This window comes from Sabethes cyaneus, chromosome 1, assembly GCF_943734655.1.
Source record: "Sabethes cyaneus chromosome 1, idSabCyanKW18_F2, whole genome shotgun sequence".
NCBI lineage: Eukaryota > Metazoa > Arthropoda > Insecta > Diptera > Culicidae > Sabethes > Sabethes cyaneus.
In genome coordinates this window covers 153,087,984-153,114,883 of record NC_071353.1, presented here as the reverse complement: position 1 = coordinate 153,114,883, position 26,900 = coordinate 153,087,984, and the positions used below count along the sequence as shown (strand labels likewise).

The following is a 26,900-nucleotide window of genomic DNA, read 5'->3' as shown; positions in this document are numbered from 1 at the left end:
ATGCATTACAGCTTGAAAATATATTGCCGTGAGAATAAAAATTAAAATTTTACTGTCAGATCATCCTGATCGATTTGGTTTATAGCTACCATAATAAAATATCAAATAAAATAAAAACCAAATTTTGTGCAGTTTCCCTTGTTGTGCATCATATGCGCAATAAATTTTATCGTGCATATCGATATGAGGTGTTCTTCATATTAGCGGAGTTTCTCGGTGGTCGTCCCTGACGAGGACTCATTGCGTTCCTCTGACCCCAGTTCACTGGACTATAGCAGAGACGTTTGCGCTGTCAAAAGGTTGCATCGAGGAAGTACAGAATTCAGCATGAAGAAAGGGTAAATGAGGGGCCTGAGAATAAACCCATGCTAAAGCCACTTGACATCGAATGGCCTGATTCTACTAAGATTCGAATCCCCGACCACTCGCTTTTCAAAGCAGAGTCGGTAACCTTTCGGCTATGGAGGCCCCTATGGTGTTACCATATTTATAGCACTAGATAACTAACAGATTTATTGCGGTTTAACAAGTAACCGCGATAAGATTAATTTTGTATAGGTACTCCACAGGAAGTTTATAACTGATGCCAACTAGCCAACCAATTTTATCAGGACAATATAAGTAACCAAAATAAATTTACTTTATTAACAGTTTTATTATGGTTATATAGCTAGCTATAATAGTGTTTTAACTCGGTGACTCTTAGAGAACTGTATTGATGACTTAGTAGCTCCAATTCGTCGATTATTTAGCTTATCAATTAGCACAGGTGTATTTCCTTCTACCTAGAAATCCGCTTATATGATTCCAGTTCATAAGAAGGGCAATAAAAGAAACGTAGACAATTACAGAGGGACTCAAGCGCTCAACCTCCACTAAGCTATAAACACTCACTTCCTACATAATGGATTGGTTCAGACAGACGTCATCTATACGGACCGCTCTGCTGCCTTTGACATGCTGAATCATCAAATAGCCGTCATTAAATTGGAGAAACTCGACATCGGAGAGCCGCCGCTCCAGTGGCTTAAACCATATCCGTCGAATCGTCTTGTTAATGTATCTATCGACCGGTCCCATTTCGCCGGCTTTCACCGCTTTCTCCGGAAGTCCGCAAGGTAGCCATCCTGGATCGTTGGTTTTTGTTATCTATTTTAACGATATCAAGAGAAACGCTCAAAGGTCTTCGGCTTGCGTTCGTCGACGACTTGAAACTGTTCGCAAAAGTCAATGACTCATCTGATACTCTCGTACTCCAGGAGCACATCGATCGAGGTATCACATTGCTGCATTCTACCTACAAGGTGCTCAGCTGTATCCTATTCTGTGGACCGAAACCGTTAGCGAAGTCCTCGAAGTCAGTGAGTACCAAGCCGGTTTTCGCGAGGCTCGCTTCCTGGTTCCGGGATTACAACTTGCAGACTCATCATCCATATGTGGACTTTGAGGCGACGTACGATTTAGTCAAACGGAATGACGCTAATTCATGCAACGCTGGATGTATGGAAAATCATGTGTCAGAATAGCTTAGCCGCTTTCGTGTCGTTGCATGGACTGAAGCAAGGGGATGCACTGTCTAACCTGCTATTCAACATTGTCTATTTTATAACTATTTTCATAAAAATGTAAGTAATTTGCTCAATTTTATTCAATAAACATCAAAACCACTGTTTTTCCACTAGCACGTAATTAGGCTGAAAACAACAGAAGCAATCGCTTACGCGTATTCGCTCTTAATGATGGTTTGGAAAATACACAACTATGATCACGTTTACTTATTCTAGAAACTAAACAGCTGTGAATATGGTATCACCGAACAATTCTACATCTTTTTATCACGGAAGAACACAAAAATTCCCCTCTGATATGAAAATATAAATCAATTTTCATTCACTAGCAATTCGCAGCATTTTGCTTTTAATTTCAGCATATGGTGCTCTATTTACACTACTACCAATATGTGAGGCAGTTGCACCTGAAACTCTTCTATCGTGTTGACATAGCTAGTGAGTGACAACCACTTGCTTCTGGTGCTAGGTGCTAGATCTTTATAAATTTTGCTTAGCTGAGATAGTATAACAAAATTACCTACTGAAATCGATTAACAAGAGCACGGCTCCTCTCCTTACATGAAATTAATACGACCTTGCAGCTGACTATTATAAGCAAACCAAGGGAGCACCCATGGGAGCATCCCATCTTGCCAATTCGTTAATGCAGACATGTGGGCGACAGTTTTTGTATTATAAAACGAGATGATACGTAGACTTTTATCGGTTTACAAACAATATTCATAAGTTTAACTTCAATTACGTAGTCGTGCTAACGTAAGAACTAGAATGACTCCTAAATGCCTTTAGACACTTTACTTGAACAGTATACTTTACTTTGGACAGTATACTTGAAGTATACTTTGTAAGAACAAAAAGTAAAGTGTCCAAAGGCATTTAAGAATATTCATAAGAATAAAAATTGTACTGATCAACAAGAATAAAATAACTGAATCGTCAAATTACGACTGAAAGTGCCTGTTGGAGTCAATACGATCTTTGCAACAGCTTTTTTTAGCAATTTTCTTGTACTCTAGCCGAACACAGTGTTACAGAGAACTATCCTATAACTTCGGTGAATATTCATCCCTTCCCACTGCCACAGCTGTTGGAAATTAGATTTTGCAGACAGTCTGCAAATTTTCAGGCTTCAGTTTAAGGTTTAGCTAATTAATCTAAGTCAAAATGAACAAATGCTATACATACTAAAGAATCGAGCGAAAAGTTGTATATTTCAAAAGTTTTTGAAACTCAAAAGATGAATGCGAGAGTTTCCAAAATCTTCGCTGTTATTCACTTTATATGATTGAAATTAATTGTTCAGTGCACCCCCGTTGCATGACGATTTAGAATTGTTTTTCTTTTTTAAGGGCAAATGTGAACCGAACTGAAATAGTTTCTTTCGAATCATTAAGTGCTTTAAAAGGGGTAGTTTCCATTTATACCATTTTGGTGCTGTTATATAAATACGATTCTACACTCATCTTCTAGAGCAATAGTTGGGTGGGTGACATTTTTCCTAGATAACATAAACTTTCCACCTATATGGAAAGACAACCGGAAACATCCAATTTTCTATAGCTATAGGTATGTCTAACATCTATCGTGTTCACAGGTGTGTGTGTATGTGTGTCTGTATCTATGAACCCCAGAACCAGGCAGGAAAAATCCATGTCTAAAGATTTTGATTTGAAGCCCGTACGCTTTTGGTTTTCTTTTTCCATCGTCTATCGATTCCATTGAACCGATTGAACACACACGGAAGGAAGGTTCATTTTGGGAGGGTTACAGCTTACAGCAAATTACTTTGTTCGTGTCCTTTCGGGCGCTCTCTCCCTCCCAGGCCCAGTCTCGCCGCTCACTAGTCGTCTTGGCGGTCGATATCGAGACGAAGCCGGTGAAGGTGTATTTTGCAATAGTAACCGAAAGACCGACCGACCGACTGACGTCGGAGTGGGTTAGGTTCTGCCGGCTTGCCGGCTTAAGATTCCTTTAGGTACGGGACGGAATGGGATGAGATAAGATTTGCCGTTCCGTTCACTGCTCATGCTGGTGGTGCTGGTACGCTTGGTATGGATTGGAAACTAAATAGATGTCCAATATTTTACTTTCGGATCCGGCCGGCAGGCAGGCCGGCTGGCGATGGCGGAGGATCAAGCGCTATCGAAGGAAGAAATTCACGTTAGTAATCCGGGAAGCTTTCGGAAAATTTAATCCCCTTGGATTAAAGATGAGCCGGGGACGAGAGAGCTGGGGTTTGTTTGTTTGTGGATTTTTTTTCCGAAGGAAAGGACTGTCAGTGTTTGAAGCACGTAGCGATTAAATAATTTTATGTAAATATCTGTCAATTGATATTAAAACGGATTTGTCCCTTCTCGGGATAGCTTCGAGTGGGCGAAGCTGGTTGGATTTGGCATTTTATATTGAATAGTGAAGGATTTTAGCGATTGTTTCTTTGAACGTTTCATGGTTTGAAAATTATTATATTACAAAGACATGCTACCTACCTTTGTTTAAGCGAGAAGAAATTTAACAGCTATGCAGGAGTTCTGAAAAGAGATGCAAAAATATAAAACTCATTAGAACTGGCAAAAAATCGATCGATCAACTGAACTGTCTTGAAATTCTCAGTATTATGCCCAGACATAAGCTTTTAGAAGAATGTTTGGGCCTGGGAAATCGAGTTAGCGTTAGGATGGCAAATCTGTTGTTACTTATCACAAGAATATCGGTTGATTAGGTTGAAAACTTCGGACTTTAAGGTGCGATTGGATTTGAAGCCAAAGTTGGAATTAGACTCTAAATTAGACTCGGAACGGGACTAGAATTTACAGTAGAAATTGTACTTGAAATAGGACTTGATATTAGCATTAAATTAGACTTGAATTTGGACGAATTTGGGCTTGAGACTTTATTGCAAATAAACTGGAAATATGACTTAACACTGGATTTCAAATTGGATTTATATTTGAAGTAATTTGGACTGGACATTTTACTTGGAATTAGACATGATAACGTCGATCAAAGTCCGACTGGGAATATGTTCTGTGGTGTGCCAAAAGTAGATTCAATTTAATTTCAATTTTTCAATCAAGTTCCAATAGGACATAATCAATCTTCAGTAGAAACTTCTACAGAAAATGTTTTATAACTCTGCACCCGATGACGATGAAAACCAAGCAAACTTAAGTTGACTTTTTTATCAGTGTTTTATAGTCAAAAGCTGCTTTCAAATCTTGTTAGCTGTCCCTTCTCTTCAATGGTATGAATTACTTTCGAGTTAGTAGTGTTTTTATTCATGTAGACAACAGCGTCAGATGAATTATTGAACAATATAAATATAAATAAATAAATAAATATAAATGTGGTAATAGTTGAATTGCCAAAACACTCGGGCGCCAACCTATAAAATGTGAGTTGAAGTCCCACTTACCAATTGAACACTCCTCCACTTCCTGTTTATTACACACACACACACACACACACACACACACACACACACACACACACACACACACACACACACACACACACACACACACACACACACACACACACACACACACACACACACACACACACACACACACACACACACACACACACACACACACACACACACACACACACACACACACACACACACACACACACACACACACACACACACACACACACACACACACACACACACACACACACACACACACACACACACACACACACACACACACACACACACACACACACACACACACACACACACACACACACACACACACACACACACACACACACACACACACACACACACACACACACACACACACACACACACGCACACACACACACACACACACACACACGCACACACACACACACACTTCAATTTTTAATGTATAAAATCAAAAGCTTAGCTTAATAATAGTAACTTTCAATGGTAACAGTTAAGTTATTAAGTTAGTATGCTGGTATCCTTTACCTAGTCAACGCATTGCTTATAATAAGGTAAAAATCAGTGATCCGCTAGGGCTGCTTGAAATGTGTTCCATACCCGAACTTCAACATTGGTTTCAAGTCTCCAAACACAGTTTCAAGTGCAATTTAAATCCAGCTTATGCCCAATTTTTGGTATTTTTTTTTACAACATTCACTGGTGGATTATTAGGTGTAAAAACTGGAAAGAAGTGCTCAACATCTCAAGCCCCTGCCTAGCGCGTCCACGTGGTCATATGTGGAAATACTCCAGTTGGATCTAAATACTCTAAAGTTCATCCCCGAGGGTCCAGAGCATCACTAAACCTTTACTAGCAAAGAAGCTCCCAACTGTAATAGATTGTAACAAATCATTATTTCTATGGGAAGCGTTTCCCAAGCAACAATGTGAGTTTTATTGTACTCTTATGGTGGTCTTCAAGACCAATTTTGGTCTTAAATGCCATCATAAGAGTGTAATAAAACCCAAATTGATACTTGGGCTGGTACGGGAGGTCCACGTTTTATTGGCCTGGCAACTGACAAGAAAAATGTTTGATTCACGTAATTCCTGCTTTCCGGAACTGGCTGCGTTAATGTGAGATTAGATTTCCTCATGTTTTTCACATTTTTTTTTTGTCAATTTCTCTCTCGTTTTTCATCTTTTCTCCTCCCTTTTTTGTTTTTATGTTTTCCAACTCTTTTAATACTCTTTCCTTCACCATTTTTTTCCATTGCTTCATTAGTTTTTCTAGATGCCTTTGGTCTGTTTTTCATGCTTTTCTTTTATTCTTTTTCTTTCCCATTTTGCCCCACCTTTTTCCTTTTATTTATATATTAAGCTCGTTTTCTTCGTTTCTCTCTCTCTCTGTTTCGTGCTTTGCTTTCTGTCCCGATAACATCTATTTCATTTTTTCGTTTTCCTGGCCATGTCCTGCTTTTCCTTCTTTTTTGTCACCTTATATCTTCCTTCCACTTTATCCCGTTGTCTCCCGTTTTTCATTTTTTTCTCCAATTTACTCTTTTTTTTGCTTTTACTCGTTTCTTAGTTTTCCAGTTATCGTCTATTCACCTTTGCTTTCCCTTCTTTTCCATCCCGTCTTGTTGTTTTTTGTTTCTCCTTTTCTATCCAATCAATCGTCATCTGCTTTCTTGCTTGCCTCGTTTTGTTTAATCTTTCGTCTTTTCTCTTCTGTTCTCTATCCTTTTCTCATTTCTGTTTCATTGTTCCGTTGTTCTTTATTCACCATCTCATTTTGCTTATTTTTGTCCTGTTTTTCCTCTTGTAGTTCACTCCTTTTTCTGCTGTTTTGTGCCATCTTTTCTCGTTTACTGTCCTGCTTTCTTCGTTTTTTTATGGTTTTATCTTATTTTCTGTTATTTTTCGTCTTTTCTCTTCCATTCTCTTTTTCTATCCGTTGTGCTCTTGTTTACCTCGTGTTCCCGCCCTTTCTCCCATTTTCTTCTTTTCCACTTGCTTTTCTTTTTACGTCTAGTTTTCCCGTTTGTCTTTGATGACTTCGCACGCTATGTCCGAAGGTACTTATTATTTAACTTACATGCACCTCCTTTCGTTTTATCCCGTTATCTTACGTTTTTATTTTTTTCTCCAATTTACTCTTTTTTTGTTCTCGTTTCTTAGGTTTCCTGCTATCGCCAATTCACCCTTGCTTTTCCTTCTTTCCATCCCGTCTTGCTGCCTCTTATTTCATTTTTATCCTTTTCTATTCAATCAGTCGTCATCTTCTTTTTTGCTTTCCTCGCTTTGTTTGATCTTTCGTCTTTTCTTCTGTTCTCTATCCTTTTCTCATGTTTTCTGTTCCGATGTTCTTCGTTCACCATCTCATTTTTCTTATTTTTGTCCTGTTTTTCCTCTTGTTTTCCACCCATTTTTCCCGATTTTTGTCTTTTCTTCTTTTCATTTTCAGTAGTCGCCTTTTTCGAACTCTTTCTACCTCTTTTCCTTTTCGATTTTCGTCCTCACCTGTTTTGTTTTTTTTTCTCTTTTTGGTCACGATAATTTTTTTTTATCTGCCGTTTTACCTTTTTTCCTGCCCGATGTTTCCACTTTCTTTTCTTTTCCTGTCCGATTTTTCTTGTTTTTCTGCTTCGTTTTTCGTCTTTTCATCCGGTTTTCTTCATTTCAGGCCCGTTTTTACTCTTTTTCTATATCGTTTTTTGTTCACTGTTTTTTTTGTTCTGTTCCGTTCTTCCACTTAAGTTCTACTTTTCCTTCTTTTCTGGCATAATCTATTTTTCTATTCCTTTTTATGCCGTTTGTCTTCCGTTTTCATTGATTTCTCTCCATTTTATTCTTTTTTTGTTCCATTTTTTCCTTCTTTTCAGTCCCATTTTTTCTGCTGTTTTGTTCCATCCTTTCTCCTTTTCTGTCCTGCTTTCTTCGTATTTTATGGTTTGTTCTTATTTTCTGTTATTTTTCTCTTTTCTCTTCCGTTCTTTTTTTCTATCCAGTGTGCTCTTTTTTACCTCGTGTTCCCGTCTTTTCTCCCATTTTCTTCTTTTCCACTTTCTTCTGTGTATACGTCTCGTATGTCTTTGATGGCCTCGTCATTTGTATTGTCGTATTGACATTGCAGTGCTTTTATTGTCTCTTCATTGCTCTTTCTGCGTCTATGTATAGTCTTTTTTGTATTTTTTTTTGCATTTTTATCTTTTTTGGCGTTTTTCGGTGTTTTTCAATCGTATTTTCGTCTTTCGACGTTTCTTCAACACATGTTTTCATGTCATATTTCCATCGTATTTTTATCGTTTATTTGCTTTCTTTTCGCCGTCTTTCTGTCATCTCTTTGATACCTTTTCTTCGTCGCCTCTTTGTCATCCCTCTGTCGTAGTTTTCTTCATTTTCAGGCCTGTTTTACTGTCTCGTAATGTACAATTCGTTAGTTTTTGTTTTCCTTTTTTTTGTTTTTTCTACTTTTCTCTCATCTTCTTTTTCATTTCGTTCTCCTTCTTTTTCTGTCCGATTTCCTGTTTTAGGCCTAGTTTTCCCCATTTTCCCTCCATTTTCCTTTCCCTTTTCTCTCCATTTTCCTTTCTGTCTGTCTCCTTTTTTATTTTATCGCGAATTTTATCGATTTACGAGATATCGTTTTTTCTGTTTCTTGTTCCGTATTTTTAATCCTGTTTTTGTTCTTGTGTTTCATTTTTCTGCAATTTTCTTTCCTATTTCCCGTCTTTTCGTTTTTCTTTTTCCTTCCTTCGTTTCCAGTTTTCGTTTTTCTCAAACTCTTTTATTTCCTTTCTCTCTCTCCTTTACCGTTTTCTCACCCTTTCACGTGTTATTGTCATTCTCGTCCATTTTTCGTCCTTCCATTTGTCCCGCGTTCCCTCGTTTGTTCTTTTGTTTTTCTCTTTTCTGTTCCGTTTTTCGTCTTCCGGTTTTCCTCATTTTTTGGCCCGTTTTTCTCATTGCCCGTCCCGTTTTATGTTTTCTTTCCCCTCAATTCCTTTCCTATTTTGTTGCTTCACCGTCTGTCTGTTACGTTCTTCCTCTTATTATGTTCTGCTTTTCCTCGTTTTCAGTTACGTTATATTTTTCTTTTACTTTTTATCCTGTTTATCTTCCGTTTTCTTCATTTTTACCTCATTTTTCCGGTTTTCTCTTCCATTTTTTTCTTTTCAATTTTCTATCAATTTCCTTCTTTTTCTTTTATACATCCCGTTCTTCCTTGCATTCAGTCAAAAATGTTCTATTGTTTATTTTTTTCATGCCATTTTTACTTCTATTTCACTTTCTCGCTCTTTTTCTACCACTTTTGTCCAGTTTTTGTCACGTTTTCTCGGGTGCTCCTTTTCGTTTTTTCTCCAGCAGCCAACGCACTATGGGCCAGAAATTAAAATTTCGGGACGAATATATTTGCAGTTAAACGGCATGTCTCAGCTCAACGTGGTAACTTCGGTAACTTTTTGAATAAAAAAATGATGCATATTTTGAAGGGGTCATCCAATATTTATGCGTTACTTAAACAACAATTTAAGTAATAACTTTTTGAGTAAACATCTTTTCACCTTTTTGGTTTCTAAATATTAAAGATAAACCAATTTCAAGTATTTTTTCTGAGGATATCAAACTTCTACCTTTTACCCATTTTCAGCAATAGACCTTGGTTTATAAACGACCCGTCAAATCACATTTCTTCTTGTAACATGTTTATTTCAACAGACAGCTCAATGTGATGTTCCAGGCAACATTTTGTACATAAAAGAGGAATATTTTTGCTAAAGACTGTTTTGCTTTTTATGCATTAATTAACCAGATATGAACCAGAACTGAGTTTAGGTTTAGGTGTCCGTGTTTTTTGACCGTTTTTTTGTCGTCTTACGTCGTTTCTTCAAAAACATGTTGTTTTTACTTCTTCGTCATATTTCCGTCGACTTTTTGCTGTCTATTTTCTATCAGTTCGACGAACTTTTATCGTTTATTTGCTGTCTTTTCGCCGTCTTTTTGTCATTTCTTCATATTCGTTGTCCCTTTGTCATCTCTCTGTCGTGCTTTTCTTATCTTTCCATGGTCTTCTTTTTGCTCTCTTTCTATCGTATTTTCATCGTTTTTGACGTCTATTTTTGGCACTTTTGTCACTTACTTTCGGCGGTTTCTTGCCGTTTTTCTGTCGATGTTTTGATGTTTTTCATTGTCAAAAATTGTGTCTTTCTCTTGCTATTTCGTTGTTCTTTAGTCGTCGTTTGACGCTAGGTAAATGTGACTTCCCCAGTGGTATAACAATTTCCCGCCTAATTTTGTTCGATTTCCATTCCATTGCCATCACTGGTTCCATTCCGAACCACTAACTTTGTTATTGCACTAACAGCTGTGAAGTTTTTCAACTCAACTCATTATTGTCAACAGCAAAGAGAGAATATTAACTTTACTGGTAATTTTTCAAACGCCATTTCACATCTACTCCAGTGAGTGGCAAAAGAATCGCCACCCGCCAGTTTTTAATCGGACGCAGCAGCTTCATAAATTTAAACTTTGATAATTTAATAACTCGTAAACGTCCGTAGAAGTTTTCCACGTTTCTGTTTCGCAAGTTGAGTCCACACGCTGGGTTATACTTGAAATCCGGATCAAATTTTCCGCATCATAAATTTTTACCAGTGAGAAGGTCCAGAAACAACGAATTTCGTTCAGCTGATTAAAGTCAGAAAAAGTTTCCATGGAAAAAAATTCCTACCCACATGCCTTTGTGCCATTAGAAGATAACATTTCACGGCCTTGAAGGCATATTCAACAGACATCGAGCTCGCTCTCGGTTTCACTGAACATTTGTAAAAAAAAATATCCCAGATCATATATCAATCGGAAACGCACGGAAACGGAGTTTCTCTCGAGGCTGTGGGGGATGAGAAACCGGAGACTGATAACAGAACATTGACTGCCTGATGGTACATTGTACAAGCAAAAAGCAACCAGACCAAGGAAAGGAACGGAATGAATTGTGTGACGGCAACGATCTGGGAAATTCGACCGTGCGTATCGTTGTTGCGTTGTTGTTTCTTGGGGCCCCCAAGAATGACTTTCCTTCCTTCGACCGACCGGTTGAAAGTCATAAAAACAGACAGGCACTTTAGCATTCACGTATGCGTGTATGATGCTGATCTGATGAGACCGTTCTTCCAAGCAAGAGCAGCAACCTTCGTGAGCGTTGTTTCGTTCGTTCATTTGTCCCGATCGCTTTCCTCGCCAGGTTGGTATTTGCATGTCATGTCTAGCCGGAGGCTAGTAGGTAGACCGCAAATCTCAGCTATTTTTATGTTATTTCTTCGACCCGAACGACAACAACTACACAGCAAAGCAAGAACCTTGACGATGCTGCTGATGCTGGAGCGATGGAGCATAAATTTCATCCCCGTCCAGGCAGACATTGGAATCATAATTTCCGGAACCGACGCTGACGTTGGCGTTGAGAAGACGATGTGGTGTCGGAAATGACTGGCACGGGAGCAACAGCTCCAGTGCACTACCCTGGTGCCGATGTTGGTGGTGTGATGTGACTTTGTAAGTGATTTCCAAGACCGAAAATATTTTCCCATGTGTGACAACCGTCAACCAGGCAGACGGACGGTCGGATTCCGTGAATTTAGGATCCGTCGATGGAAGCGCAAAATATATATATGTATTTAATTAAATCGTGCCAAAGGCAGGCAGCTAGCGCTTCGCGCCAACGGAATTCGTCTAAATATTTTGTGACAGTTTTCTTGGAAGAAAATTTCTCTGCTGTGCACATCAGGAATCTCTTATGACGACGGTGATGATGGAAGGTAGGGTTTCATTGTGAAATTTTTCACTTATGGCATGTGGGGGAAGGTATGATGATGATGATAATGTTGCTGGACGAACCGAAATGTTTTTGCTCGAACCCTGACTCGCATGATTTGGTTGAAATAAGTTTCAGTAGCAAGCAGTTTTTATTTTAATTTATTTTACTTTCCTTCGCAAAATTAACGACGTCGATTCACTGGTAATCACTGGCGTGTCCAGGCTGGGACACACTGTGACATGTGAGAGAAGAGAAGAGCAAAAAAAAAGATGTTCAACAAACGCTATTAAAGCAAAAGAATAGGCTAGAAGCAGAGGCGACAACTCCTCATTACGAAAAGAAAAACGACAGAAAGGGCGACGTAAATGTACTGGGAAGACGATGTGACGAGAAAAAGACAACAAAAAGCTCCAAACAGTGACAAAATAACTATAAGTGACAACAAAAACTACATAAAAGTGATAAAAAAGGCCAAAAAAGGAATCATAAACACCAAATACGCCACAAAAATAGAGGGCGATATGATAGAACAAAACTAGATGATGTGTAAACGATGAAAAGACGCCTAAAAAAATACAAATAAGACGCAAAAATACCAAAAAGAAACCGGTAAAAGATTAATTAGGCGACATAAAATATATAAAACAAAGGTAAAAAGGCAAGAAATGACGAAAGTACAACAAAACATCGTCGACAAGAAAAAGAATAAAGCCTATAAGACGACGAAAAATTGATGCTGGAAAGATGATTCGACGACAACACGACGGAAAGTTAGCTTAAAAAACAACAAAAATACGACGAAAAGACGATATAAAACGTGACAAAAAGAAACGTTGGAAAATGCCAGTAAGTGACGAAAATACGGCAGAAAGACGATAAAAGAATCATGACGAAAAGATATCTAAAAGGAGATGTGCAAAAAATACAAAAAAAAGCAATGAAAAAGAGGCAAATCAGTGGCAAAATGATAAGAAAACGTTGCAAAAATGACAATATGCGATCAATAAAACGTTTGTAAAGCGTTTAAAAAAGTCAAATTAAAACAACAAGAAACGTTGAAAATACGAAAAAAAGATGACGAAAACATAATGAAAGCATAGATTTGGTTTTCACTCTAAAACTTTAAGTAAAAATGCCTAAAATCAATTTTTTTTGCTCCATTAAAAAGTTCTCTGTTTTTTAGACCCCCCCCCCCCCTTCAGTGGCCCAACACCGGAGGGACAAAAACTTTTTAAAATATTTGTAATGGCCTTATTAAAAGCATCCAAAACGCCAAAAATTGCAGAAAGACGCAGAATCGCGATTAGCAAGCGGCTTTGAAAAGTGATAAAATGTCGAAATTTTATCTTTTCGATGCTATAATATAAACGACGATGAAAAGGCAAAAAAAGATAGGTAAAATGAAACATAAAGACAACAACACTAACGGACGCCAAGACGACACCACAAAGACGACAAAACTGAGCCAAAAAAGTCAAAAATGAAAAGAGAAAATGCGAAGATAAAGGTCCACGAAAGGAAGATGACAAAAAAAACGACGAGAAGACGACGAAAGTACAACGACAAGACGATCAGAATGCTGAAGAAATAGATAAATAAGGCAACGAAAAAGAAGATGGAAAAGCGATGAAAATTTGACGGCACAAGCCACAAACAGATCAAAATACGACAATGAAAGGATCACAACAGCGACAAAAAAAAAGTCAAAAAAGACGTCAAAAATTCCAGAAAAAGGTAGAAAAACGTGGGGTCAATCCCGGTGTAGTGGTTAGCATTCCTGCCTCTCACGCCGAGGACCCGCATTCAAATCCCAATCCCGAAAAACCACGAATGACCCAGGCCGTCAAAGTGACTATAATCAAAACAAACAAAAATATAAAAACGAAAAGACGGCTAAATTACGGCGACGAAAGGACTGCAGAAGATGACAAAAATACGACAAAAAATTGACCGAAAAGAGGACAAAAAAGAGACTATATACAGTCGTCAAAACAGCAACAAAAAAGTCAAAAAGAGACGGCAAAAATGCCAAAAAAAAGGTTGATAATGCGTCAAAAAAGTAGTAAAAAAATACCAAAAAGGAAATCTGACGAAGAGTAAACGAAAAAACAGTAACAAAACAAAAAAACAAAAACAAAATAGATGTTGAGAAAACGAAGAAAAAAGTAATGAAAAGATGAAGAGAAGACGAATGAAAAAACGAACAGCATTGAAGACATCAAAACGAAGGCTTTACAAACAACTGAAAACGAGACAAGATGTCAATGTCAAAAGACGCCATATCAAAACTCAAAAGAAGACCCAAAATGGAAGAAAAAACTACAAAATCGGCGAAATAACGCTAAAAACGCCAAAAATACGACGAAAGAGCGACGAAAAGATGATGAAAAGGCGACGCAAAGATGTCAATAAGGCGTCAAAAGAGCGACAAAAAAACAAAAAAGACAACCAAAACCGCTGAAAGAAAGATTGAAAAAGGAGACAAAAAACCCAAAAGGGTAGACGGAAAAAGCAACCAAACAGACGTCGAAAAACCAACGAAAGATGATGTAAGAGACAATGAAATGATAACGAAAGGTCAATAAAAAGACGCCAAAAGAGCAATAAAAAAATATAATAGATGACAATAATGTCAAAAGAACGGCGGAAAGACGGTAAAAAATACAACGAAAGAACGCCTTGAATGCCAAAGAAGTCGACAAAATAATAAATAACAAAACGAAAACGCCCAAAAATGACTAAAAGAATGTTATAATGTTGAAAAGTTAGCAAAAACGACGAAAAAACGATTCTACAATCGTAAGGACATAAATCGTATATTACTACTACATTGGGCCCATGAATACCAATGAAGATCGCGTGAGTTTTTGCACATTCTCTTAAAGTAGGTATTCAACTAATGTACTAACGTAAAATTTAATATAAAACAAAATGATTTCTTAAACTCATTTCTTAAAGTCCGCATTTTTAATTTAATTCGTCACTATGTTTGCGATTAGTAAATTTATCGCGTAAAAACTGTTCCAGTTTCTAGTCGAATTCCCAGTAAAGTGCAACGTTTTCTTAATTGATGCTCTCACACTCCAACCATGTTTCGTCTTTTTCTCTGATTTTCTTTTTTCTCTGTCCCACATTTCCTGAATAGATTTGAACAAGCTTCTGGACCAGGTATTGGACCCCATTCTGTTCCAAAACCAGATGTTGGACCCGGACCTGAACCACATCTTGGTCCACATTTTTATCGCGATTTGGATCAGATTCTAAAACTGCACCAGGTTATAAATCAGATTTTGAGTGACAATTTTGATCAGATTTTTTAGGCCAAATTGATCTATTTGTCGGCCACCAACCATATTTTGAATCAGCTTTTGAACCAAATTTCGGACCTGGCTTCATCGTGGACCACAATTTTTATGAACTTTTGTTTCAGATATTCGAACTGATTTGTACTAGATTGTGGACCAAATTTTGACCAATATTTTTTAGATTTGACTAGATTTTGGAACATATTTTTTATCACATTTTGGACCTTATTTTTGATCAGATTTGGACCAGATTTTGGATAATATTTTGGACCACATTTTTGATCAAATTTTGGACCACATTCTGCATCTGGACCAGATTGTGAACGTTGCCCCGGTTTTTGACCACACTTTTAAGCCAGTAACTGAATCGGATTTTGAACCAGATTCTGGACCTGGACCATATTTAGAACCTAAGTAAACTATATCGTGGATCACAATTTTTATTAAATTTTGTTCCAGATTTGGACCACCAAATTCTGACCAAATTTTGAATCAAGTTTTCGATTAGATTTTTGACAAGATTTTGGATTAAATTTTGGACCCAGATTCTAGACCTGCACTAGACCTGCATCAGATTCTGGACCACATTTTTATCGGATTTGGACCAGATTGTGGACCTTGCCCCGATTCAGGACCAAATTTTTTATATCAGATTTTGAGTCAATTTTGGGTTTATGTTCTGGTACTGGACCGGAAATGAGCAGATTTTGGCCCACATATTTGATCAGATTTTAAATCAGACTCTGGATCTGGGCCGTATTTTGAACTTGGACCTGAACCTGGACAGATTTTGTAACAAATTTGAACTAGATTCTAGAACAGATTTTAGAATACGATTTCGATTAGATTTTAACCATAATTTTGGTCCTGAACCTCTGGACAAGATTTTGGACGGCATTTTCATCAAATTTAGACCAGATTTTGGATAAGATTTTGGACCACATTTTGGATCAAATTTTGGATCAGAACCAGACCAGACCAGAACCAGATTTTGGGCATGGAGCAGATTCTGGACCACATTTTATATTAGTATTGGTCCAGTTCTTGGAACTTGGAAAATTTGGACCAGATTCTAAATATGGGCCAGATCAGAAATCAGATTTTGGACTACATTTTTCATCAGGTTTTGGGCCACATTTTCAGTGAGATTTTAAACCAGCAAACAGATTTTGGATCAGACTTTAAACAGGATCCTGGATCTAGGCCATATTTTTTTATCAATTTTTTTCCAGATTTTGGAACACATTTGGACTCTTTGGACATGTGCTAGACCACATTATTCATCATTGTTGGCGCCTCCTCGTTTCTTAAATTAGTGTTCCCCCAAAGTTTGTTTTTCAGAATTAAACTGTCATATATGATTCGTACAACTCCTCATGTCCAGTACTTCGCTAACTCTGAGAGCGCCTTGCTGGAGTTCAGCCCAGTTTTGGGGCCCCCTAGAGCTAGCGCCCTTGGCGTGGACCAACCTGGCCAATTATCACACTACGGCGCTGGTTATAAACAGCGAAAAACGATTAACAAACGTTAAAATACAGGGGTTAATCCTACAATTCTTATGCCTAAAACTCGGGTTCAACTCCCGGGACGTACAAAGAGAAAAAAGTGGAAACGAAGAAAATGGGAGAAAACAGGCAAAAATTCTCATCAACAAAAAAAAGAGGGAGAATTCAAGAAAAATGAGTAAAAATGAGAGAAAAAAAATGACACGATGACACGAAAATGAGGAAAGCAAAAAAGAAAATGACGACAAACAGGACAGAAGAGGAGAAAAAACGGAACAGAAAAGCAGTAAAAACGGGTGATTGAAAGGGAGGAAAAGGTAGGGGAGGAGGAAAATTAAGAAACGAGAACAAAAAAAGAGGAAAATGGAGAAAACAATGAAAACGGAAGACGAACGGGATAAAAAGGAAAAGAAAAAGAGAATGTGACTGAAAAGAAGGAAGAGCAGAACATGATAAGAGGAATAACGAAAACGAAACGAGGAAGAGAAAAACGAAAAACAATAGAAGAGGAGTTAACGGGACAGAAAACAAAAAACATTCGACACAGGAGAAGAGAAAAAACGGGCCTGAAATGGAGCAAAAACGCATAACAGATAGACGAAAAACGAAGCAGAAAAGAAGAAAAACGAGAAAAATGGGACAACAATTCTTTCGTGAGAAAGAGAAAACAACGGGCAGAAAAAATGAAAAACAAGAGAGCAAAAGAGGGAAAACGAGACAAATAGCGGGAAGACGGGACAGAAAAAGAACAAAAACGAGACAGAAAAAAGGAAAGAAAAAAGAGAATAGAACAGAAAACAAAAGAAATCAAAAGGGAAAAGCTGAATAGCGACAGGGAAAAGAGAAAAACGATAGAAGAGACGAGAAAAACGAAAAAAGGTCAAACAGAATATAGAAGGTGTTAGCGCGAGGTCCAAGGAGCGCAAGGAATATCAATGACCGAAGCGGACGAACTATCGGAAAAGACTTTCAGAAAATGGGGCGAATAAAACGCACACGTGCGGCTTCTATCAAATCAATATTACTTCTTAATTTATTCTGTGAATATCGGCTGGCATAGAGGCGCTGGACAAAAGGAGACTGCAAAACCCACTTATCACAATAGCGACGCGTCTGGTTGGGTTTTAGACACAAATTGTGCCTCTTCCTCCGTCTATTGTAGATAACCACCGACCGAGAAGTTTAAATCTAACTTGTTTTTACTGGCAGGACGACAACACTATGCAGGCCCTTACGACTTGCAAGGTACTGCACGTGACGTTGTTCGTCTGTCAGCGTGCTGGCCGCAATTCTTAGCGCGGGTTTTCGGGGGAAGGCTCCGTTCCTATGTAATAGACTAATCTCATGTCATCTCATGAAGGAAAGTTGTTTCCCGCTGCCTTGGCTTCGATGACGAGCGTTCAATTGACGTCGTTCGCCTAGTATCAAACGGGGCGGACACTTCAAAATTGGCGTTTGTGTCATTTAAAATTGGTTTGGACCCATCGTTTAAACAACTGGCGCTGATGCCATCTGCCTGGCCGCGGGGATTATTGTTCCGGGAATTCGTCGATATGTCAAAAAATAGATATGGGGGAACGGCGGAGTCTGGTGCAAACCCGTCCGATGCAATTTAGATGACACTGCGAATATGCTTTTACCTGTGGACGGTAGAAACCCTTGGGTTTTGCCTCGAATGATGTTTTTATAATGCGATTGGATGTGGACGGTAGAAACCCAAGGGTTTCTGCCAAAGGCGAGAATTTTTCTGTCATTATAAACAATCCGGCATCTAGTTGTACGTAGCAGCACGAATTTCGCACTGACGAGGTATTTATATTAACATTATTCTAACAGAATCCGGCCTGAATGACTATCAGCTCTGTGCAACTGTTTGGCTCCGCTTTCAGTGTTTACCGCTGTGACTGCTCACCTCGTAATAGCCATAAGACTAGCTTTGGTGGAGTCCTTACTGCAGTCGCTGCAAAGTATGTCAGCTCACTTACTCATAGAGACGGGCAACGACTCAACAATTGAGCAGGTATGTGTTACAATAATAATTCGTGGAAAGAAACTTTCGTTATGCGCTGTATATTTGCCACCGGACAAAAGTCGTGATGTTGCAGCTTTCGAACAACACGTTTCATCAATCCGTGAGATATGCGATAAAACAGCACCGTATTAGTATGTGGCGACTACAATCAACCACACTTGCATTGATCAATCACCGACGGCTGGATCACTTGCAGCAATACTAGTTTGTTGGGAATTGGGAAGATTAAAACGAGTACGTAATGCCCTTCAGCGTCGAAGTCGGTGTTGCCGTTCCGCAGAATAAAAGAGTGCGTGCCTACCCACTTAACGTGATATTCAATAGCTCTTTCGAACAGCGTAAATTCTCAAAAATCTGGAAAGAATTCCAAATGTTTGAACACTAGTGCAACATTAGTGATTGTTTCCAAATTTTTGGGAATTTTGGGAAAAAGTGATAGAAGAAATGTTCGCAATTATCGTAGAATTACCAATCTCTCGGCAGCATCGAAATTATCCGAAATAATTGTTTCGCACAACATTCTCTCCAGCGCAAAATGTTACATCTCTGCAGACCAACATGGATTCATGCCTGGCCGTTCAGTTACTACGAATTTATTAGATTTCACGTTTCCTTGTTTTGCACATATTGAATCGAAAGCTCAGGTTGACGTGATTTATACTGACCTCAAAGCAGCTTTTGACAGAATAGATCATCGCATTCTTTTGCACAAGCTACGTCGTCATGGAACCTCTGATTGCTTGATTGAATGGCTCAACTCATATCTTAGCGATAGAACGCTACGTGTAAAAATGGCTGCATGTATTTCATCGCCATTTGGTAACCTAAGCGGGGTACCCCAGGGGAGCAACTTGGGACCACTGCTGTTCACTATTCATTTCAACGATGTTGCATTATTGCTCGATGGTGGCTGTAAGAAAGAAATGACTTAGGAGTTCTGATGGACAAAAAACTCACCTTTACCAATCATCGGTCAGCTATCATCGCCAAAGCTAATAGACAATTAGGCAAAGCCAAAGATTTTACAGTCTCAAGGCTTTGTATTGGAAAACGTAGCTCTAGTCTGGCTCCCTCATCAACTGACATGGGATCTAAGAATTGAAAGAATCCCAAAACGATTCATCCGCGTTGCTCTGCGCAACTTGCCTTGGCGTGACCCTCTGAATCTTCCACCTTACCGTGATCGCTGTAAACTGATCAACCTTGACACTTTAACTAGACACCGCAAAATTCATTGTTATTATGCAAAGTTATTATTTTCCATGCGAAAATTTGCCGAGAAGCGAAATCGGAAAAAATTATTTTAACCGCTCTTCGATCATTGATTTTTATTCTAATTTTTTAATAGATTGTTTAGTGTTTATATTCTTCCTTCTAGGTGCTTATAACTTTAGACGTATTTCTAACTCTTTTCCGTTCTCATTTCTAAAATTATTTCACCTTCTTATTTTTTGTCGTTTTTTTCCTAATATTTTTTTAAGATTCCAAAAGTTAGATTGCGCACGAAATTTTAAATGCTTCCTAAGCTAAGACAGTTCGGGAATGTGATAAAACTCCAACGCACAGGAAAAAGTAATTGAAACTGTAATTAACGTTTCTGAACATAATTGCAGGATTGAAAATTATCACACTTCACACTTTCCCGCCGCGTTCGTCGTCGACAAAACTGTCACAGACGTGTATCTTCTTTTTTTGCCGTGGTTATATTTACGCTTTTTGCGCTCCGCTCGTTACATTTTCCGGATTTGTTGAAAGATAGGTACCTTCTCAATGGTCCAACCAACCAACCAACCAACCGGATTCAGCAGGACGACAACGTTCTATGCACGCGTTACAAAGTTGCAGTGCTGCATCTATGCTCCCTGCTCAGAACGGGGCTGATGCAGATGCGGCACACAGAAGAAAATGTTGTCATAAATCACTTACAACGGTACACGTTTAACAGTTGGAAAATTTTCACTAATGAATATGCATACGGAATATGCGATGCACATGCACTGCATGTCGTGTAGGTTTGTATGTATGTATGTATGAGGGATTTGCATATTGACGAAGAGAGAACGAACCCGTCCCGGGGTGTGGGCGGTCGAAGGGCGGAGACTGTACTTTCCTCTCTGTGTGTGGGTGTAGGACAAAGCAGACACGCTGGGGTTGATTTATGGTCTGTTTCTCAGTTTAGAATAAGTTGATTTCATTGCAAAATTTAATTTATCACACCTCACTAACAATCGGTGCAAGCACGAACGTTTTAATATTAAAATAGGATGCGTAACTGAAAGGTTAGCAACAATGCTGCCAATTACAGTTGGTATACTTCATTAGGTTGGTCAGTCACCTGCACTGATAGGCCGCTCTGTCTGTGTCGTATAAGCATTTGTTTAGAATAACAAATCCTACCTGCAGGAACAGATGTGATTATTGCCCAATGAACTATCAAACGGGAATGTATTGATAGAGAGCTTCTGGAGCTCTTTCTCAGATACAGCTAACAGCCTTTTCGGCCAAGAACTACTACACAATCTCCACCGGAGAAAAGAGCCGGAGGCAGATCGATGACAACAGCACCCCAACCGAACCGTCGATGTACCATCGAGAGACATTTATGAATACAAATAGGCCACAAATAGTACACACAATACATGCCCCCCCCCCCCCCCCCCTTGCTCGTGTGGTACTTCTGTTTGACATGGACCAAATCCTCCCGGCCGATCAGCTGCCGCCTGCGTTGGAATGGGGAAGTACATGCTGGAATTTCGGGTACGTGCTAACCAACCGACCTCCGGTGCTGCTTCTCCGGTCGTTTCCGACCGACCCTGAACGAACGAACAACAATATTCCCGGTCGATGGTGGTGACCGCATTTTCATCGCATCACAATCACCCACGTAGGCTTTACCGTCCGACACGGATCGGATCGGATCGGTGCACGGTGGGTGCAGGCAGAGTGCGTATCGGCACGCGGGAGTTCCATTACATGCTCATATTATATCGCACGGTTGGATGTTGGGACGTGGAGTAGAGTTGGTCCTGAGTGACACTGGCGTGTCCAGGGTAAGTCACACTGTAAGATTCTCTGTAAAATTTAATGTAAAATGTAAAAATAATTTCTGTAACAAAGACGTCCGCGGTTTTCAATTTAATTGGCCACTATTGTTATAAGGAAATTAAATGCGTAACACTTGTTCCAGTTAAACCTAATTACAAATCCAGTTGTAAATTAAATTTCTAGTTTCAACCCCTAAATTAGGGTTGAAACTAGAAATTTAATCAATGTCTCAATGGCTCAATGTCAAGTTCAAACTCAATTATAATTTCATATCCCGTTTCAACACCAATTTCAAGTCCATTTTTGAATCTAGTTTCTAGTCCAATTTGAAACCAATTCATTTCTATTTTTAAGCCCAATTTAAGTTAAGTGATGATGGAAAACTTCAGAACAATTGTCGCAAAAGTTAGTTCTGTCACATGGATTTTTTTTCAATATTTTTTTTCTTGTTCGTGAATTTCTACACTAAAGTCGATTATAAAATATTCGAGATAACATTTTTTGTTATTCCTGAGATATGGCTGAAAAACTCGCTTTTCCTGAATATTTACTTTGTTCAAAAATTCATGAACCGAACAACACAAAACCAACAGTTTCTTCTGAAGATGTTAATAACTTTTCTTAGCATATTCATAGATGGAGTATCTTCTGCCGCTCTGCTCTCCAGAAAAAGAAGTAAAAACCAAAAATGAGACAGAAGGAGAATATACGGAAGAGATCACGAGGGAAAACGTTATAAAAACTTGATATACGGGTTAGGAAAAAAACCAAAACAATAGAACCTGTCATGACAAAAAAGCGAAGCGAAAGAAAAAACCCAGTAGAATGGGAGTGAAAACGGGACGAGTGAAAGGAACAAGGAGAAAACTGGATGGTAAAAGAGAATAACGAGGCAAAAAACGACGAGATTGAATAGAAAAAGATAAAGAACAGAAGAGAAAAGGAAAGAAGGGGGTACTATGAAGGAAATGAAGAAAATGAGTTTAAACTAGACAGAAAAAGAGAACAACGGGACGAAAAACGAGATAAAAAAGGAGGAAAAGAAAAGCATAAAATATGGGACCAGGAGAATAGAGAAACGGGAACAGAAAAGAGGAAAAAAAAGCCAAAAAATTAATTAAAAGGCGAGAAACAAATGAAAACGGAAAACAAAAGGGATAAAACGAAAAGAAAAAACAGAAAATGACAGAAAATGTGGAATATCGGAAAGGCAGGATCGAAGAGGAAGAACAAAACAGACGAGAAAAAAAAACGCACAACGAAGGGAAAACGGAAGAAGAAAGACCAAAAACGGACAGAGGAAATTCAGAGCTCAGCAAAAGAGCAAAATACAGGACAGGTAAAGAAGAAAACTAGAACAGAAGAAAAGTAGAAATGAGAGAAAAAGAGGAAAAACGGATCAAGAAAGGGAATACGAAACATAAAACAAGAGAAATCAAAACCAAAACCAAAGCGGAAAAGAAGAATAACGAGAGAGGAAAAATAACAATAACTGTCATGATAAAAAAGAGAAATGAAGAAAAAAGCAGAATGGGAGTGAAAGCGGAACATAAAAAGACAAAAGGTGAAAAAAGAGAAGACCGGATAGTAAAAACTTGACAAATGTGTTAGAAAAAAAGGAAACGCAAGAAAGAAAAGAATAGGAAAACTGACACGACACAAAGTGAAGGAAAACAAAAAACGCGACAGAATGGGAGTGAAAACGGAACATAAAAAGAAAGCGAAAAGGAAGAAAAACAAAAGCAGTAGAAGAGGAAAATCGAGGCAAAAAACGACGAGATTGAATAGAAAAAGATAAATAACACAAGAGAAAAGGAAAAAAGTGAGAGAAAAGAAGGGGGTAGTCTGAAGGAAATTATGAAAATGAGTATAAACTAGACAGAAAAAGAGGACAACGGAACGAAAAACGAGATAAAGAAGGAGGAAAAGAAAAGCATAAACTATGGGACTAGGAGAAAAGAGAAACGGGAACATAAAAGAGGAAAAAGAATACAAAAAAAAACAAATTAATTAAGGAGAAACAAATGAAAACGGAAAACAAAAGCGATAAACGTAAAGAAAAAACAGAAACTGAGGAATAGCAGGATAGAAGAGGAAGAACAAAACAGACGAGAGAAAAAAACGCACAACGAAGGGAAAACGAAAGGCCAAGAACGAACAGAGGAAATTCAGAACTCAGCAAAAGAGCAAAACACAGCACAGGTAAAGAAGAAAAGTAGAAACGAGAGAAAAAGAGGAAAAACGGATCAAGAAAGGGAATACGAAACATAAAACAAGAGAAACCAAAACCAAAACGGAAAATAAGAATAACGAGAGAGGAAAAATAACAATAACTGTCATGATAAAAAAGAGAAACGAAAGAAAAAACAGAATGAATGTGAAAACGGGACATAAAAAGACAAAAGGTGAAAAAAGAGAAGACCGGATATTAAAAACTTGACAAACGTGTTAGAAAAAAAAGGAAACGCAAGAGAGAAAAAAATAGGAAAACTGACACGAAACAAAGCGAAGGGAAATAGAACACGCGACAGAATGGGAGTGAAAACGGAACATAACAAGAGAAAAAGAAAGCGAAAAGCAAGCAAAACCAAAGCAGTAGAAGAGGAAAAACGAGGCAAAAAACGAAGAGATTGTATAGAAAAAGATGAAGAACAGAAAAAAAAGAAGCAAAATGAGAGAAAAGAATTTCGAAGAAAATGCAGAAAATGAGGATAAACTAGACAAAAACGGAGAGAAAGAGGACAAATAACGAGCTAGAAAAGGAGGAAAAAAGAAGAAAATAGAGAAAACAGAGAATAGAGAAAAACAAAAGGGATAAAACGGAAAGAAAAAACAGAACATGCGGAATAGCAGGATATAAGAGGAAGAACAAAATAGGTGAGCGAAAAAAACGCACGACGAACGAACGAAAAACGGGATGGCAAAGGGCACCAAAAAAAAGAAAACATGGCAGAAAACGAAACAGGAAAAGAGGAGAATCCAGCTTGATAACAGGACAGAGGAAATTCGGAACTCATGAAAAGGGCGAAGAACAGAGCAGCCAAAGAAAAAAAAGGAACAGAAAAACGTATAGAAACCAGAGAGAAAAGAGGAAAAACGAGGCAAAAACGAAGAAACTTGAATAGAAAAAGATAAATAACATAAGAGTAAAGGAAAAAAGGGAGAGAAAAGTGGGGGGTGCTCTGAAGGAAATGAAGAAAATGAGTATAAACTAGACAGAAAAAGAGAACAACGGGACAAAAAACGAGATAAAAAGGAGGAAAAGAAAAGCATAAAATATGGGACCAGGAGAATAGAGAAACGGGAACATTAAAGAGGAAAAAGAAGACAAAAAAAAAACAAATTAATTGGGGAGAAACAAATGAAAACGGAAAACAAAAGCGGTAAACGTAAAGAAAAAACAGAAAATGAGGGATTGCAGGATATAAGAGGAAGAACAAAACAGACGAGAAAAAAACGCACAACGAAGGAAAAACGGAAGAAGAATAAATAAAGTAAATAAAAAAAAGAAAGGCCAAAAACGGACAGAGGAAATTCAGAACTCAGCAAAAGAGCAAAACACAGAACAGGCAAAGAAGAAAAATAGAACAGCACAAAAGTAGAAACGAGAGAAAAAGAGGAAAAAACGGTTTAAGATAGGGAATACGAAACAGAAAACAAGAGAAACCAAACCAAAACGGAAAAGAAGAATAACGAGAAAGGAAAAATAACAATAAGGCCATTATAAATATTTTAAAAAGTTTTTGTCCCTCCGGTGTTGGGCCACTGAACGGGGGAGGGGGGGCGAAAAAAACAGAGAATTTTCAATCGGGCAAAAAAATATGGATTTTTGGCATTTTTATTTTAAGTTTAAACGTGAAAACTAAATCTATTCTTGCTTTTAATAAATACGTTGTTAATTTCCATGCAAAAATCTACGAAAAAAGACAAAAACAAAAAATAATTTTTTTCGCCGATTTTCGGAAATTCCGCTGTTTGAATTTCCATTTCTATTTCATGCTAGAAGCGTTAACTCAACTCGTACACTCATTTTTGAAGTTTTTTAGGCTGTAGAGCCCACAGACAATTGATTTTACACTAGAATCTCGTTTTACGTCCGTTCATTTTACGTGATTTCGTTTTACGTCACTTTTTTTACGTCCAAATTTTGAATTAACGTCCTCTCGTTTTACGTCCAAAATTTGAATTAACGTCCACTTTTTTTACGTCCAAAACTTGAATTAACGTCCTCTCGTTTTACGTCCGAAATTTGAATTAACGTCCTCTCGTTTTACTTCCGAAATTTAAATTAACGTCTTCGGGAAAGTTACTCAAATGACTGCCGCCTTCAAGATGGTATGGAAAACAGCGCAGAATTGACTCACTACGTGGCGCTAGCGTATATGTAGCATTCTTTTACAAGCTTTATCTGGCGTTGCTGACTATTTTGAAAGTTACGGTCTTCGGGAAGGTTACTCAAATGACTGCCGCCTCCAAGATGGTATGGAAAATAGCGCAGAATTGACTCACCACGTGGCGCTAGCGTATATGCAGTACTATTATACAAGCTTTATCTTGCGTTGCTGACTATCTAGAAAGTTGCGGTCTTCGGGAAGGTTACTCAAATGACTGCCGCCTTCAAGATGGTATGGAAAATTCAAGGTGGTATGGAACCGGCTGCACTAGTGTATGTTTTTTTGTATTTGCCATAGCTCATGATCTTGGTTGTACAAGAAGTTCCTTTCTTCGGAAAGGTAGTTTAGCCGAACCGTCCATTCATTTTACGTGATTTCATTTTATGTCCGAAATTTGAATTAACGTTCTATCGATTTACCTCCAAAATTTGAATTAACGTGCAGGCCGAGGGAGTTTCTTAGGATGATTGTGTATTTTTTATCCCTCACTTTCCCGCTTGGTCAACCGTCCATAAAAATTCTACAAAATTTATACCCGTATTTTTCCAATTGGCACTTAGGGAGCCCCGTTTTGAGAAAGAGTGGTCCCAAAAAATCCCAACTTTTGCCAAGCTTTCCTTCTTTAATAATTTATCACTTTTGAACCACAGAATTGATTTTTATTATTTTGGTACCAAATATGGAGTTAAAGCTCACGGTTTTCATTGACTGCTCAAATTTTTAAAATATGTTGACGTAGGACTACGTCTTTGTTTACTATACTGGGACTGGGTACCACTTTGTGAAAACGAAAATAGAAGTGTAACGTTTGAA

The 26,900-nt window shown here is 38.1% G+C and overlaps 1 protein-coding gene across 1 annotated transcript in view; it reads right to left on the bottom strand.

Moving 5' to 3' along the window:
* The window catches only part of LOC128745254 (uncharacterized), a 97,344-nt gene that overhangs the window by 54,539 nt on the left and 15,905 nt on the right, over positions 1 to 26,900 (bottom strand). The window contains exon 2 of the mRNA XM_053842282.1: positions 4,058 to 4,099. The gene's annotated coding sequence lies outside the window, so the exon portion shown is untranslated. The remainder of the gene's footprint in view (positions 1 to 4,057; positions 4,100 to 26,900) is intronic.